The sequence below is a fragment of the Protopterus annectens genome, chromosome 9.part0, assembly GCF_019279795.1.
Source record: "Protopterus annectens isolate FY-2018-M chromosome 9.part0, PAN1.0, whole genome shotgun sequence".
NCBI lineage: Eukaryota > Metazoa > Chordata > Ceratodontiformes > Protopteridae > Protopterus > Protopterus annectens.
In genome coordinates this window covers 1698878365-1698896933 of record NC_056743.1, presented here as the reverse complement: position 1 = coordinate 1698896933, position 18569 = coordinate 1698878365, and positions in this window count along the sequence as shown.

Here is an 18569-nt window from a genome sequence, read left to right as displayed (position 1 = left end):
TAGAAAAGACAGACAGTTAAGACTGAAAAACAATATCTTAAATACAGTCTTGCCATCTAACCTCAACAGATGTACCAGGATGCAATACTTCCTTAATCATCTTTATTGAGAGCTGTGATTCCCTATATTTATGTAACAGCTAAGGTTTCAGTTTTAGCCAGGTATGAAGATTTGGGTATTGTCATTTCCTGCACAACTGTACATGCTCTTTTCTGGCTGCAAAATAATAGATCAGAGACTGACAGAGTCATTCATTTATTGAGAATAACCAACTACAAATCAACAAATGAACACAGCAGTGATGCTGGAACCATGTTCACTAGCCTGCTTTACAGACACATAGCCTGTGTCCTTCTGAAGCCACAGGCTTTTAAAGCCACAACAATACCGGAAAAGTGTAGTGTCCCGGAAATCACAGAAGCACAGGTGAAAACAGCCCTTTCAAAAGCCAAAAACACAGCATCAATGGGGCCAGATGGTGTCCCAGGCTGCGTCTTGCACGAACTACAGAATGAACTAACCCCCCACCTAAACACGCTGTTCAACCTCAGCCTCTCCACAGGCTACGTGCCCATAGAATGGCACACAGCAATGGTTATTCTGCTCCACAAAGGAGGAGCCACAACTGACCCTGGTAACTATCGCCCCATAAGCCTGACTAGCCTGGTCTGCAAAGCTATGGAGTGCATCATCATGGAACTCATTAACAGAGACATTGGAAACCTCCAAACACTGGACCCTACCCAGTTCAGCTTTGTTAAGGGCAGATCATGCCTCCTAAACCTGGTTGACTTCTTCGAGACAGTTACCAAGGCCATAGACGAGGGAAAGGTGGTTCACACAGCCTACCTTGATCTCGCCAAGGCGTTCAACACCATTCCTCACTTGGGTATTATAGAAAAACTCACCAGCCTGAACATAAACCCCTACATCACAAGATGGGTTGCCAACTGGCTTACAGACAGAACTCACACGGTAAGAATAGCGTGCTCCAGGTCTGATTCTATACCAGTCACAAGTGGTGTCCCGCAAGGCTCAGTACTGTTCGGCATATATTTCTCAGAAGTACAGGCAAACACAGGAGGACTATGGCTAACCAAGTTTGCCGATGACTGCAAACTGGGAGCCATAATTGACTCTCTGGCTGACACGGACATCCTCCAAAAAGGCCTTACTGAGACAGACACCTGGTGTCAAAGTCATAGCCTCAAGCTAAATGCCAAAAAATGTATAGTCATCCCGTTTGGGAAAAACAAAACACCCACGAATTACCACATAGACAGCAGCCCCCTTAATACAGAAGAGGTAATAAGAGATCTGGGGACCCAGCTAGATAGTAATCTCTCCTTTGACAATCATATTGCCAAAGTAGTTAGGAAATCCTTCTATGTGGCCCATCTAATTACTAAGGGGTTCACATCTAGAAATAAAGAGGTTATAGTGCCCCTCTACTCATCACTCATCAGACCCATCATAGAGTACAATGCCCCATTTGGGATGTACCTCACAAGTCACTTCCAGCAGCTTGAAAGACCACAAAAGCACCTTACCGAGAGGATTACTGGCCTCAAACATATGTCCTATGCAGCCCGACTGAAAAATCTCCGGCTGTACTCAGTGGCATATCGCTTACTCAGAAGTGATCTCTGCCTGACTTACAAAGCCATGTCCAACTCAGAATTGATGGACATGCTCCACCTAAAGAAATCCAAGTCACTGTGAGCCATGCGCTCTAGTGAGCTAAACCTCACCACAACAATAAATAGAACATGCTGGAGGGATAGATTCCTGTCACAGAGACTCCCCATGCTTTGGGGAAAAATTCCTAACTACATTAGGCAGAGCCCCTCACTAACACTCTTCAAGAGAAGCCTTGACGAGTGGATGGGTAACAGAAAGTACACCCCTGGGATCACTTTATTGGCTCTGCTTGACAGAGGATCAGTTAATTAATCAATGGGGAGGCGAAAGCCGACACACTCTGGCTAGGCTTATAAATGCCCTCGGGCAGATAGCCTAGTACCTACCTATGAACCTATAATAATATTCATGTGTTAACCAGGTAGGCCCACTGGACACACAGTTCTTTTTCAAGGATGATGCAGGAGCAATATCTGGTTAAGAGACTTGCTCAGGGACACACGATAGTCAAATGTGAGGTGAGGGAATCAATCACTGTACCACAGGAACCACAAATTATGGCCTTTAACCCTCTGCACCAAATGCCAGATAAACTGCAGTACTTCCTGAATGGGCAGTTCTTCCCCAGCAGGTAGAACTACTGCCCCCTCACCCTCATTGAACATTCACATACCAGAATATACATTTTAATTACATAGCCATGTGGTTTTTATTTGTTAAATATTAGTAATACTTGTAATATCCCATCCTTTCTTTGATACAGTCATGTGAGTACCAAGTGCTTTGTTATGCAGATCAGTCCAGAAGACTTGATACTCTGTAAGTAATTTGCTTTTGCAACTATGTTTCTAGATTGCCCTGTGATATAGTGGTTAGTGGTATTTCCTTATACTGCTTGATTTTTCCAGTTCAGTTTTCAGCTGGAATGTTTTCTTTGTGGTAACTGCATGTCCTCCCTCCATGTGCAACAGTTTTTGCTGGTTGCTCTTATTTTTTTTTTTCACATCTCAAAGACCTAGTGTAAATGTACTGGTGGGTGTGCATATCATCTATAGGTGTGCATGTGCTAAATGAGAGAGCAGGCATGTGTGTGTGTGTGCATGTGCGTGCATGTGCATGCATGTGTGTCTGTATGCATCTGTGTCTGTATGTGTCTGTGAGTGTTTGCTTGTGTGTGTGTGTGTGTTTGTATCTGTGTGTGTGTGTGTGTGTGTGTGTGTGTGTGTGTGTGTGTGTGTGCGCATGCAAATGTGTATATGCATGCTCTTATGGCTAGCAATCTGTCTGGATCTAGTTTCTCTGCCTTGTATTCATCGCATGCTGGTATTACCTCTGCCTCCCCTGCAACCCCAAAATGTATAAAGCAGATAACTGGAGACAAATGAAGTAATACACTTTTGTTCCTTGTCAAAAACGCAATCATATTAGGATATTTATTTTCTTATAATTGTGATATGTGCAGTCCATAACAGACTAAGCAAAAAGTTAATTGATACCAAAGCTGTGTCAAGAAATCAGATGCAAAAATGTTTATAAAATACATTCATGAAATTCAGAACTTAACTACACTACTAAATGGACACAAAGTTACACAATACGAGTCTATGTATTTATAATATTTTAAAATAAATTTTATATAAAATATGATTACATACATAGTTCAGAAAAGGAAACAATCTGAAAGTTTATTCAGGCGTTGACATTTGAATAGGGTTTAAATATTTGGTAATGATGTAAAGTTTACTCCTGATTTGTATATCGTCTCAAATATAACATTAAAGAAATTGGGCACCACAAAACAGATTTATCCTTTTTTAATTCATGGACTGAGCCTTTGTTTAGGCCTTAAAGTTTAGGGCTTTGCAGGTTAACCATTAAATCCTACAATGGTTCCACCAGTAAGTAGACTTCCACAACTGTTAATATAGTAAGATGGCTGTTCTGAAGTAGTTCATTCATTGCAGTAAAACATTAATAAGGCTGTACAAGAATGTTAGACCCGTGTAATGTTTGTTCACAACATGTACATTTAACGTCAGACTTACAAAGAAGCACTGCTAACATAAATCTGCCCTTGTTTGGTTTCTGCTGTACAAATGCAGTCAGCAGTTCAAAACTTCAGTTATCAAAATGTATTTACATTTCTACAAATGTACAAAATTATTATAACTGGCAATTAGCACAAAATATCTTCATTTATTTCTTCTTTTCTTTGTGGCATGTTATTCAGACAGACAAAAATGAGGATCACCAGTGGACCTCAGATGCCAGTACTACAGATGTAAATAAACTGGTGCAGATTATACTGAACAGATACAGAGTTTTTCTGACTTACTTAAATACTTAAATATATGAAAATTGCATATTCAAAATGCAAGTGCTTTCAGACTTGGCTAATTACCCATTTCCCTTTTCAAGGCACAAATTCATCAATGTACGATGTGTATTTAAGAACCAATTTACACAGCTCTTTATTAAGATGCAGTTAATGTACTCACTTTGACTATTATTCATATAATTATGGTCTCGGAATATGTCATGTGATCCGCATTCAGAATCCCTTGTGAACACAGTTCTACCACAGATAAGCGTTTTGTTTTTAACAGCTATTTTTCATATTTCTTATGATTAATTTGGTCATCTTTACATTATTCCCATTGTTATGTTTCAGAGCATTGTTAAAGCTTTCCACTTTATGCCATTTGTTCTGGTTCAGATCAGATTTGTCATCCATTTTGTAAGACTGCGACTAGCTTTTCTCTCGCATGACATACCACAAATGTACATCAGCACATATTTACTGTTTGTTATATAATATGATACAATATTAAATCTTCAGGTTCTGCTTCCTGTATGGATGACAAATCCATAACTTTTGTATATATACCATATTAAAGATACACGAGATTTAACAAAACATTAAGAGATTTATTATTGCCTTCCCTTTATCTCTTGATGTGTAAAATGTCCCTGAATTGGCATAACCTTTCTATCATGTCTTTTGCCCTATTTGTGCTAGGATGTTGATCATTTCTCAAATATTTCCCTAGGTTTAGGCTGTCCTTGAATTTTCTACTATTGCTTGTGAAGTACATCCTGTACGTGACAAGAAATCCCTGAAAGCAGTGACTATGAATATTATCATTTCTGAGTCATCCTCTGAGAAATCAGTCTACCTTTTGTGGGGATCCCTAGAATTTGACCAGCACTCTTGAATCATTTCTCTACAAACAGATTAGGTTCCTTCTGCCTTTTTCAGTTTACTAGCTCTTAAACCACTAATCTGACCCCTTTAACTACTTCTTGATTCTATGCTGATCTTGCCTTTTTTTTTTTTTACTGCATCAAGCACCAGGGATACACTTAGAAGAACTAATATAGAACATGGTATGAACTGCCAATCAAGCAGCAGGTATACACTTGGATGAATTAACACAGAACATGGTATACAATGCCAGTTATCAACATCGATGCACTTATATGAATTAACACAGAACATAGCATGCGATATCAAACAGCAGATGAGAAAACAGAATATCCTTTTCCACAAAGGCTCTGAATCTTGGTGTCAGTAATCCAGATTACTCTGTAAATATTTTTATTTTATTTCAAGTATATAAAGTCATAATTAGGTGAGAGGAGTAAAAGCAAAATCACATGTCCTCCCCGCAGTTGGGTGGGCGTTCGAAAGACATGCGTAAATGGGCGTGCCTTTGTTAAAGGTTGAATATTGAGCTGACACCTCAGTGTTTGTGAAAATCTACTGCCAATCATTAGTGGACCGGAGTTCCGCTGTGGCAACCCCTAACCGGGAAAAGCCGAAAGACCAACAACAACAGCAACTAGCACAATGAACACCATTGCTATAATACAAGCAGTAACAATGATAGTTTGTAAGTAATCATTTGATTAATGCATGCAATAAATATGGTATATAATGTAAATGTGTGTGAGGTTCATATCAAAGATCTATAAGTGTAAAAGTAGGAACTTGGCAAGACAGAGTGCATATGGATAAAGGTAAATGAGGTGATGGGATTCAGCAAGAATGCTGAGATATTCCAAGGATGATTAACTAATGTTTACTGGCATTTATTGCAAGTTTCTGTTTTGCACACCATTTCTACAGAAAATATTTTTGTAGGCTAATTTGACTAGAGTGACAGGAACTACCGTGCCAAAATAAGATAAAATCATCTCCTTAAAAAGTTAAATTCATGTGATGAAAGGAGTCAGGCAGATTATTATTAAAGATAGGCAATAACACACGCCCCAAACTGAGCCTTCATGTACCCTGGTGAGGAAAGGAAGGCAATTAATTGTAATATTACTTGGGTAAGTCATCAATTAATATAATACCTGAACCATCTCCAGTGGACCTGTACTGAAGATTAGAGACTGAAGATGCATTAATAAAAGACATATCATATAGAAAGTTCTTCACATAGTCAGAGACCTAAATCAGAGATTCTTGCATCATGCACTTGTAAGCAGCATCATAGTTGAATGGGGACCCATTTTTGTGCAACGCCTATTCTGGAAGCCATGTTAAGAGTTCAAACCAACCTACTTTCATTAGTCTACTACAGAACCTATTCATAATAAAGTTTTCTAAGAGTCTTTCTAAGAATGATGATGAGGGAAGGTTCGGGATTTCTGAGATAGACAATGGGAAGGTCTTTTTGCTAGAATGAAGAATTTGAAAGGCACAAGACTGACTGAGTAAATAACATAATGGTTTCCCAATGAAATTGGTGGCCATTTTTCACAGAAAGATGCATGAAGGTAGTCATAAGGGGCTTAAGATTCGCCTGGAAAATGAAAAATAGCAGTTTATGCTACTTTAATTAGGGTTTTGCTGAAGTAAAAAGTTGGTAACATTGAAGAGCCATCTAGCTCCATAAACATAAATGTAGAAGTGCCTAAAGGTGTAGACTGCTTTGAACCAGGTAGAATGGATGTATGAAAAAGGTTGGATCTAGTTGTTAGGCTGCTAAATGTAGCATGAAAACAAGATATTGTGAGGAGTTGTAGAAGGAAGAAATATGTAAAATTGTCAAAGTTCAGACACAATGAATTATGGTTGCCAGTAATGGGGACTGCGGTAACTGAAGAAGAACTTGGAAGGAGTTTTTTTAACAGCTGAAAACTCACATTGCTTAGCTGTATAATAGTTGCTTTTGCTTTTTTAAACTTTTCTGATTTAGCTAGTTTAGTAAAGACCCTACGTTCCTTCCTGAGTCATATAAATATATGGCAGAGTAAGTCAGAGTAGCAAGTCTGTTAACATTTACAGGCAGAACCTTGAAGCATAGATTGGAACAGAGGGATCATTCACAGATGGCTGGAGCCATTAGCCCTTTAGGTTGTAGTGAGGAGATATAGTACCAAATAAATTAAAAAGCAGAATTAAAGAAAGTGAAAACCAGATTGACACAATCGGTGTATAATGTCATGATTCAATGAAAGAGAGAAGATCCACTAACAAGGAGAAGAAACGGCTCAGCCACTGACACAAGCAGTAGTGGGTCAAAGAGTACTGAAAGAGCCACTGACACAAGCACTAGTGGGTCAAAGAGTAATGAAAGTGCCACTGACACAAGCAGTAGTGGGTCAAGGAGTACTGAAAGAGCCACTGACACAAGCACTAGTGGGTCAAAGAGTACTGAAAGAGCCAATGACACAAGCACTAGTGGGTCAAAGAATACTGAAAGAGCCACTGACACAAGCAGTAGTGGGTCAAGGAGTACTGAAAGAGCCACTGACACAAGCACTAGTGGGTCAAAGAGTACTGAAAGAGCCAATGACACAAGCACTAGTGGGTCAAAGAATACTGAAAGAGCCACTGACACAAGCACTAGTGGGTCAAAGAGGTACTGAAAGAGCCACTGACACAAGCACTAGTGGGTCAAAGAATACTGAAAGAGCCACTGACACAAGCACTAGTGGGTCAAAGAGTACTGAAAGAGCCACTGACACAAGCACTAGTGGGTCAAAGAGTACTGAAAGAGCCAATGACACAAGCACTAGTGGGTCAAAGAATACTGAAAGAGCCACTGACACAAGCACTAGTGGGTGAAAGAGTACTGAAAGAGCCACTGACACAAGCACTAGTGGGTCAAAGAGTACTGAAAGAGCCACTGACACAAGCACTAGTGGGTCAAAGAGAACTGGAAGAGCCATAGACACAAGCACTAGTGGGTCAAAGAGTACTGAAAGAGCCACTGACACAAGCACTAGTAGGTCAAAGAGTAATGAAAGGTGAGGAAGCATAAAGAGGAAATGGTTGATGAACGTATTGCAGAGTATGACATTTGAACAATTCATATCTAGTGAGTCAAGAAGAGAATGGTTCCTTCTGAAAAAAAAAGATAAAGTAATGAACAAAATGTATTAAGAAATGATTCAAGAGAAGTTTTAATAGTCAAGAGCATATGTTTCTAAGAATGTTGAGATATATGCTTATAGGCAACACCAAATCTGACATTAATGCATTAATGCCAAAGGCTCCATTTGGTTAAATACAAAGCCAAACAATAAGAACAGAGAAAGGAATATGCACAGCAAAAAAATATACAATTTGTTATGGTTTCTGAGAATCAGCTAAGTAGCTAGTAAGTTAGGGCTGTAGTTATTCTGAAATGTATTTTTTAGAAAGCAGATGGGGCTATACAAGTTCTTTCTTATGCAACATAGGGCCATCCTGACATAAGGCCACTCTTGTCTTACATAATAATTGCACAATTATCCATTATAAAGTCAAACAGGGAGATATCTGACTGTCCAGGCTTTCCAAACTGTTTGATTTCAGGGTTCATATATGTTGTTGTTTTAGTCATTTAGTTGAGTCTGACTCTTTGCAACCTCAAGGACTTTGGCCCACCACATCTGTCTGCCAACAACTAGTTCTTGCAAGTCCTTATTCATTATTACAGTAATGCTATTTGTCTAAGCCTCTGTCTCCCCTTTATCTTTCACCTTTGATATTTCCTATTAGTGCTTTCTCTAGTAAATCACGTGTTCACATTATGAGACCAAATTATTTGACTTATAGTTTTACTATCAGACCTTCATGTGAACAGTCTGAGCTTACTGCCAATGTGTTGACTGATCTTATTGTCTGCAGTCCATGACATTCTCTAAATATTTCCCCAGCATTTCTGATCAGATTTATTAATTTTCATGTACAGTTTTGCTTACAGTGCATTTCTGACAGACATATGATATTACTGGGAGAAGATAGCTTTAACTGTATGGATGCTTTTTTTTCCCAATGTGATGTCTTTGCTTATTGAAATCTTATGCAGATTTACCATTGCCTTCCTTCTAAGAAACAAGTGTCTTCTAACTTCATGGCTGCTATCTTCACTTGCACAGATTTTTGCGCACAAGAAAATTAAATTGGTCACCGACTCCACTTCTTCATCACCCACTTACCAGGAAATGACATGGGTATATGATGTCATGTGTGATATCATGTATTTTTTTAATGCTGACCAACAAGCCAGCTTATGAGTTTTCTACTTTCACCTTCATCAACAGCCTTTCATCTCCTCCTCCTCACTTTCAGCCATCAGAGTGGTATCATTTGCATGTCATTTGTTCTCAAAATGTCTTCTAGGAGTTTTAATTCCAGCATCTGATTCATATAACCCAGCATTTTTCATGATCTGCCCAATGCATAAATTAAATAATTAAGGTGACAATATGCATGAGTGTTACAGTGGCATATCTATGAGCCATGGCTGACTCTGCCATCATGTCTCTTCTGTATGAGGATGTTTCACCACTGTGAGCTTCATCACTGTGAATAGTGAGAGATGGCAGTGTTTTTTTCCCTCTTTTCTCCACTATAGTGCGACCGTGGAGTTGGTATGTGTATAATTTTCTGGGATGCAGAAGGATTTGCCCTCCTGAAAAAATAGTTTTTTTTCTGTTTTTGTAGTTTTTTTGATTCACTGTTTTTGAAATTATACTTTAAGTAGACGATGAGTTGAAAAAGGTATTTTAAAACTGTCATAGGTTAACCTGATAAAGCATTTTCCCAATCCTGAAAAAAATCAGTTATTCATATTTGGTTTCTTTTCTCATACAGATACCTCAGGGGCATAAAGATTACCAGGTGTCTCTCTTTCTTTAAGAACATGCCATGTTTTAGTGAACTCAAAAAGTAGATGGAAGGATGGTGCATTGGTGCAGCGGTAGCATTGTCACCTCACAGCAAGAGGTTCTCTGGTTTGATTCTTTGACAGGGTACCTTCTGTGTGGAGTCTGCATGTCCTCCCTGCTTTCATGTGGGTTTCCTCTGGGTGCTCCGGTTTCCTCCCACATCATAAAGACATGTATCTGGAGCATTTCTTCCCTGTCCTCCACTGAAAATTGGATTTGTTCCAAGCCAGACTTTCCCAGTAAACAAATGTTAAATAAAATAATATATATTTTTCTAGATTTTAAGTGCTTTCTGTGTTATACATGATATGTGTGCAGTTTGATCCAATGCCCCTTTTGGTATGTACCTCGCAAGACATCTACAACAACTGGAAAGGCAGCAGAAATACCTCACAAAGAGGATTACTGGCCTCAAACAGATGCCCTAGGCAGACCATCTCAAAAAACTCCAGCTTTACTCTGTCGCATATCGCTTAATCAGAGGCGATCTCTGCCTAACATACAAAGCTATGTCAAACCCAGAGCTGTTGGACATGCTCCACTTAAAGAAATCCCAATCCCTCTGAGCTATACGCTTTAGGGACCTAAACCTTGTCACCACAATAAACAGAACATGCTGGAGGGATAGATTCCTGTCCCAGAGACTTCCCATACTCTGGAACAAACTACCTATCTATATCAAACAATGCTCCTCATGAGCACTCTTCAAGAAAAACCTTGATGATTGGATGGAAAATAAGAAATTCACCCCGGGGCTCACCTCAGTGGCACAGGAAAATAATTTTCTTGGGTGGCAAAAGCCAGGGTACCTTTTTGGCTGGGCTTGTATAGGCCACAGGGCCGATAGCCTAGTACCTACCTATGAACCTACATATATATATATATATATATATATATATATATATATATATATATATATATATATATATATATACATGCACACACATGCATATATATTATTTTCCTTCTTTTTATGTTTCATTTTTTGTCTAGTCATCACATGGAAAATATCACTCTTATGCATGGTTCTTCAAGTGATCTGCTAACCAGATCTAGTTCTAGAATCAACTAAAACAGTAAAGGAAATCATAATGGAATGGGCCAAAATAGAATTTTTTTTCTACAATTTGTCAATCACTTTCACTAACAAGTGGGGCGACTTTAGAGAGATAAGGGCTTTTCTGGTAAAAAAAAAAAAGAAAACATTCTGCAAAACTTAAAATGTCCAGTGGTCCTGTAAGTAAAATAGAAAGACAGCACGTTTTTCATTTACTGGAAGCAGCCATATCATTCTTATAAAATAATTTCCCCAAATCATTGCCTGATCTAACCAGTATGGTTACATCAACAAACACAATAAGTGACCCACATGCAGACTAGTACATGCAGATATGCACCCCAACCTGAACAAACAACAACAAGCCAGGAGACACTAATCCCTGTAAGTCTCTCTCTTCAAAGAAAACATTTAGTGATAATTATAATGAGAATTGTTAAAAGTAGATGTACACAGATAAGGGAGATCACTAGTCTGTAAAAGTGCAAGAATCAGAAGAAAAAATACACCCGGATGTATAATTGGTTGGTTATGTTATCAAAACAAAGCCTCTCAGGAGAAAGAAACTATGTACCTCATATGATGTAGGGTACAGAACAGCAGCATTCACTAAAAGTCACACTGTGACTTCAGATTATTAAGAAAGCCATTAGTAAAAGGCCTAATGGCTTGAAACTAATAGTTGCCCAAGGATAATGCTAAATAGAACTGTAACAGCTAGCTCTAGTTGGAAGATTCACTTATCTTTATGGACTGTAGAACTCTCAGGACACCGACAAAGATCACCTCACTGTAGGAGGTATGCTCCTTAAATATTTAAAAAATTTACTGCTAGTGTTCGAAATCCAGCTTTTAAGAGCCATCTAGTTAAACTGTATTATGGTTTTTAATTGTTGCTAAGTAGTCTGACTTAAGAATTGAGTAAGTACCTGGTTCTTTAACAAAGTATTCTGTAATTAATAAGATATTTCCAATTAACAATCACCCTGAAGTACAATAATATAATGAGGAGTGTTTCATTTACAGAAAACATAAAACTGCACCCATGGTCAAGTCTTTATGTAACAATTCAGTGAAGTGAGCTTTTTTAAATCTGTGAGCTTTTTTGATATGTTGGATCAATGTATTATACATAGAGGTGTGAGAACTAAGGCAGTAAAGGAATATACCACAGTTGCCACTTTAAATAGCAAGCTTTTTTGTGACCTCATAATAATACACATGAAGTTATAATGGGATTGAAAGAGAACAGTTTAATTTGCAAAAGCTTGTGACTGAAGTAGTTGGAAAAAAATCAGGATTCTTAGTTGTATTACCCAAAATAACCAATCCATCTTGAATCCTGTTGCTGGGTTTTACCAAATGCCCAACAATGTTGATGATAATACATTTGAAGTGGTGCTACATCTGTAATGGATCTTCTTTCAGTACTCCTAGCTGGTAAAACTTTACTAGAATCCATGCTTCCATCATATCCATTTTAGGTGTACTCCTAGGACATGGTTATGTGACAGCCTTAACCTGACTAATTTTCTGAAATGGTGGGCACTAAAAGTTAATGCACAACTTCCTCCCTGCCCTTACTATGTATAACAAATTATTTTGAAGTATAGGTAGGATGTGGAATATTTTATTCAGCTTCTTCCCTATAACTCCAGTTATAGTTTCCTTTGCTCAGTTCAAAGTGTCAAATGTCATCTTTCTGCTATTATAAAGTATAATCTGGAAAACCTGGAGGTTGGACTACTGTGTGGTTTCTGCAAAAGTAATCTCTTATGAGTTAGAAAGCACTGCCTTCTCTCCTACCAGTATAGGTAGTGGTATATCTGCATCTAAGTCTTCTCCTAAAAAGGCATCTCATAGCAGTATTCATACATGTCAGTTGTTATCTCCAAATCACTCATTTTTCTTCCCCATGGTAAACCTGTTGCACAGGACCCTCCTTCTTTGTGTAGGGTTGCACAGGACTCTCCTTCTTTGTGTAGGGTTGCACAGGACCCTCCTTCTTTGTGTAGGGTTGCACAGGACCCTCCTTCTTTGTGTAGCGTTTGCACTTTGACTTAGCAGGGATGTCCTTGGGCTATGTTCAAGGTTGTGTATTTCCCGGTTTACACTACACTCTCACTTTTCTTTTCATCTTTACGATTTGCTTCCTTTGGCTTTTTGTCAGGAAGCATGGCTATCTTACTTTCTTTCTCCTCTCAAGGTTGCTTTCCTTCAGCAAAGAGTATCTTAGAACAAAATATATCTTCACTTTTACTTTTCCCTTACACCATATGGCCAGGCACAAAAGCCCCCTTTCATTGGAGACACAGTGCAAGATACATGTTGCTTATGGTCTTGTCTTATTTGGGTTTTCTGACTTACACTGATATAAATGGGTTTTAGAACTCTGACTTGGTACTGTTTTCCTTAATGTACTTTTCGTATCTTTAGGAGTCTGTCCTCAGCAGTTGCCCGTGCTTAGAATTCTCTGAGTTTTTCTGTTTTAACTTGAGGCAAACTTTAGAACTCTGCACAAGTTGTGTGTATTTCATACTTTCTAACTTTATTTCCCTAGAAAACACACTCCCAGTTAGAAATTCCATTCTTCTAGTCATTTCTACTGTCTGCTTTGCCGCAAATATCGGCTGCGGTATTTTACTATGTAACTACTTTCCTTCTACTAGCTGTGTTCTCTGCCATGAGTATATCTGACATGTCTCCTTAAATGGTATAGGCTTTTCTTCCCTACATAACCTTAGCCATACGTTTGCACCTTTGGGGCTAACACTATTTAAAAAATAACTGGGCATATGAACTGTTTATATCTGTATTCACAACGTGCTTACTTTGTGTTCACCGAGATGATGCATGTCACATGACTAATAATCACACGATTTTAGAACGGTTTAAATATTTTTTTACATTTATTTTTGTTCTAATGAAATCTTAATGTGTTGGAAACAAAAGTGCTAATTAATAAATTTAATATTTCAGTGTGATCATGTCAGTTTGCATTATATGGTTTGTTGATATCTTTCTAACACTATTCCTTGATCTTTCTAGACTATTGTACTATTAATCATTGTGCCTGGTGGCTGCTACACCTTTTCCAGGTTAAGTACAGCTATTTCCACAGAACTATTCACTTGGTGAATCTCATTTCCGCACTGATAAGGTGATCTGTCAAATGGAATACCTTTTTCCAGTTGCCCCCATGAATCATTTAAAGTGGGACAGTCTTTCCATGATATAATTTTTGTGCTGAGCTTAACGTAATGATTAAGGTCTTCAGCTAACAAACATAAGGTTCAGGGTTTAATTCTGACCTCTGGTTATTGGCTAGGCTTGAAATGCCCATTTGTGTCAGTTAGTCTAGTATTCACTTATGAATCATGTGATGTGTTAAACTGGGAACAATAGGAGCATGCTGAGGTATCTTCTCAAACACAGTTTGTATTTCTTCTTGAATAACTGCATACAATTTTTCATCCCTATGAATGTGGACTACTTCAACAGATTTCAGTAAGGCTCTTGTTTTTGCACACATACTTTGTCTATATAACTGTAACTATATTGTGTGAATGTAACTGTCTCTGCAGCTCCCTGCAATCACTTAAGACTCTCCACGTAATTACCTCTGTTATTCCACAATAACACAAGGCTGATTCTATTATTCTTGCAGATAATTCATCACATTCCATTTGCATAATTGGAGGAGTATCTTTTACTAGTTATAGTTTTCACAGCAAAATAATATCACTTTTACTAGTGTAAAATATAGCCATGAGGTCTCTTTCCCAGTGTTAAAAATACCAAAATTTGACAAATGCTTTACTAAAGGTCTGGGCTGCTCTGTTTTAAACATATTTTCATTATATAATAATCTATGTCCCAGTTACAACAGAATTTCTAGAATCTTTGAGGTTACTTTGAAACACCAACTGAAACAGCAGGCAAAGCCTTTTTTATATTTATCAACAGCTAAGATTTCTGTTGATATACTTCAGTATCACTGTTGCAATATTCTAAACCTTAGGGATCTCCTCCCAAGGATGGCCCAACATCCGGTCAGTATAACAAAGTCTTTCCACATATATGCTCCCTGCAGATGATGTAGGGCCTAAAGGTGACATATGGATGCAATTACCCAAAACATTTTAGCCGTCAGTTTGAATGCCATCATAACTCATTGGTCTGAATGCCTTTGCTGTGCTGAATACCTAGCTATCAGATAAGTGCTCTGCTGGGGTCTTTATTCTTTCTACTGTTGGTCTTGTTTTCCTTTGGTTAGTTGGGGTTCATGTCATCTAAGAAGGGGAAAATGTCAGCTTGAGAGGCAGATTCCCATAAGGATCCTTATAAACAGTGTTTGTTTTGTTTGGGGGCTTCCCACGACACCACCTCCTGTACTGTTTGTAAAGAGTTTGTGCCTGAGACTTTTAGAAGCCAGTTTTCCTGGCCGTCTACCTTGAGAACCAGAAACTTAAACAGTTAACCCATGATATCATGACAGACTAGATTAACCCTGAGGTACTTCTGTTAAGCAAGAAGAAGGCCAAGAATTCTCATCCAGATTCTTTAGCTGTCCTGCCTCCAGTGGATAGCTCTCTAGAAGTGGGTAATAGCTGTGTAGGCTGTTATCTTTGGATTCCTCTGCTGTGACCCTGTTGGAGGACAACATGGATCCTTCTTTTCACAATCTTCTGAGGTTTTGCATGTGTCTGGTCTGGACATCGAGAGGGAGACTCAGTTGATTATCTCAGAGGGTTCTAGAGGGATTCTTCAGATTCTGGTCATGCAAGAGGTTTCAGGTACTCTTATTGAATCCCATCATGATGTGGAACCTCTGGTGTATGTTAAGGCTGACCTCCCTACCAAGAAAAAAAAAAAGATTACACATTCTTCTATTCATAGGTTCATAGGTTCATACTAGGCTATCTGCCCTAGGGCATTTATAAGCCTAGCCAGAATGTGTTTGGCTTTCGCCACCCATTTTAAATTTATTTTGCTATGCCCTTTTTCGAGGTTAGTATACTGTGCCTCTGTCTAACAGTGACACAGAAGTGATACCCGGGGTAAACCTACAATCTCCCATCCACTCATCAAGATTCCTCTTGAAGAGAGTCAATGAGGGACTCTGCCTAACCTGGACTGGGATTTTATTCCAGAGTGAAGGGAGCCTCTGGGTTATGAATCTGTCCCTCCAGCATGTCCTATTTATTTCAGTGCTGAGGTTCAAGTCTCTCGAGCGTGTAGCTCGATGGGATTTGGATTTTCTGAGGTGCAGCATGTCCATTAATTCCGGGTTGGACATGGCTTTATACATCAGGCACAGATCGCCTCTGAACAGGCGGTATGCCACTGAGTAGAGCTGGAGTTTCATTAACCGGGCAGCATATGGCATCTGTTTGAGCCCTTTGATCCTCTTGGTGAGGTACTTTTGGGGTCTTTCCAGTTGCTGCAGGTGTCTGGTGAGGTACATCCCAAAAGGGGCATTGTACTCAAATATGGGCCTGATGAGGGATGAGTAAAGAGGCACGATGACCTCCCCTGATCTAGATGTGAATCCCTTCATGATTAGGTGGGCTATATAAAATGTTTTTCTAACCACTTTGGCCACGTGGTTGTCAAATGAGAGATTGCTATCAACTTGGGTCCCCAGGTCCCTAATTACTTCTTCTGTACTTAATGGATTACCACCTATGTGGTAATTTGTGGGCACTTTGTTTTTGCCAAAGGGGATGACTATACACTTTTTGGCATTTAGCTTGAGGCCATGGCTCTGGCACCAGTTGTCTGTTTCTATGAGGCCCTTTTGGAGGATGCTTGTGTCGGCTGGAGAGTCGATTATGGCGCCCAGTTTGCAGTCATCTGTGAACTTGGTCAGCCACAGTCCTTCCATGTTGGCCTGTACCTCTGAGAAATATATACCGAACAAGAGAGGTCCCAGGACTGAGCCTTGTGGGACACCACTTGTAACTGGTTGGGAGTATGACATGGCTCCAGCAATTCCAACCATGTGGGTTCTGTCCTTGAGCCAGTTTGCAATCCATCTAGTGACATAGGGGTTTATATTTAAGCTAGTGAGCTTATCTATCATGCTCGAGTGGGGTATTGTATCGAAGGCTTTTGCGAGGTCCAGGTAGGCTGTGTGGACCACCTTCCCCTCGTCAATGGCCTTGGTGACTGTTTCAAAGAAATCAACCAGGTTTAAGAGGCAGGATCTGCCCTTAACAAAGCCGAACTGGGTAGGATCCAGTGTTTGTAGGTCCCCAATATCTTTATTTATGAGGTCCATGATGATCCTTTCCATAGCTTTGCAGACCAAGCTAGTCAGGCTTATGGGGTGATAGTTTCCAGGATCCGTTGAGGCACCACCTTTATGGAGAGGGACCACTGTTGCTGTACGCCACTCTTTGGGCACATATCCTGTAGTAAGGCTGAGATTGAACAGTAGTTTTATGTTTGGGTTTAGCTCTTCTTGGAGTTCATGTAGGACGCAGCCCGGGACACCATCTGGTCCCAGTGATGCTGTGTTTTTTTGCTTTGGAGAGGGCGGCTCTTACCTGAGCATCTGAAATGTCAAGGGGGCAGCACTTTGCTGGGATAGATATTTTCCCTTATGGTGGGGAGGGGGGGGGATTTGCACTGAACCTGTCAGCTAGGATGTTGGCAATGTCTGTGGGTTCGGTGTATTTTTTGTCATTTTGGACTAATTCTGAGCATATCTGGGAATTACCACCCAGGTTCCTAACATAACTAAAGAAAGCCTTGTGATTATCCTTAGTGTCCTGTGTAATTTTTCTCTCGAAGCTGGCCTTAGACAATTTTATGTGTGCCCGTAGTTTTTTGCTAATACTGATCAGTGATGCCTTCCCTTTTTGGGATTTTGCTCTATCATTTAGTAGCTTCCTCCTTCTATTGTATAGTTTGTTTATGGCTGGGGTCCACCAGACAGGACGACACCTTTGGAGGATTGGGTCTTGGTTTTATTTGGGATCTGGATATTCACATCCCGACCCCACCCCCTGCCCAGAAAACCACAGTGAAAAACTTCTCTAAAGCAAATTTCTTATTTGTAGTGGTGATGGACAGGTTGACAGACGAGATCAGACAGGAGGCCTCATGGACTATGATGTTTGCAGATGACATTGTGATCTGTAGTGAGAGTATGGACCAGGTTGAGGAGACCCTGGAGTGGTGGAGATGAGCTCTAGAGAGGAGAGGAATGAAGGTCAGCAGGGCTAAAACAGAATATATATGTGTGAATGAGAGGGAGGATAGAGGAATGGTGAGGATGTAGGGAGTAGAGCTGGTGAAGGTGGATGAGTTTAAGTACTTGGAATTAACAGTTCAGAGTAATGGCGAGTGTGGAAGAGAGGTGAAGAAGAGAGTACAGGCAGGGTGGAATGGGTGGAGAAGAGTGTCAGGAGTGATTTGTGACAGATGGGTACAAGTAAGAGTGAAACGGAAGGTCTATAAGAGGGTAGTGAGATCAGCTATGTTATATGGGTTGGAGATGGTGGCATTGACAAAACGGCAAGAGTCAGAGCTGGACGTGGCAGAGTTAAAGATGTTAAGATTTGCACTGGGTGTGATGAGGATGGACAGGATTAGGAATCAGTATATTAGAGGGTCAGCTCAGGTTGGACAGTTTGGAGACAAAGCTAGAGAGGCGAGATTGCATTGGTTTGGATATGTGCTGATGAGGGATGCT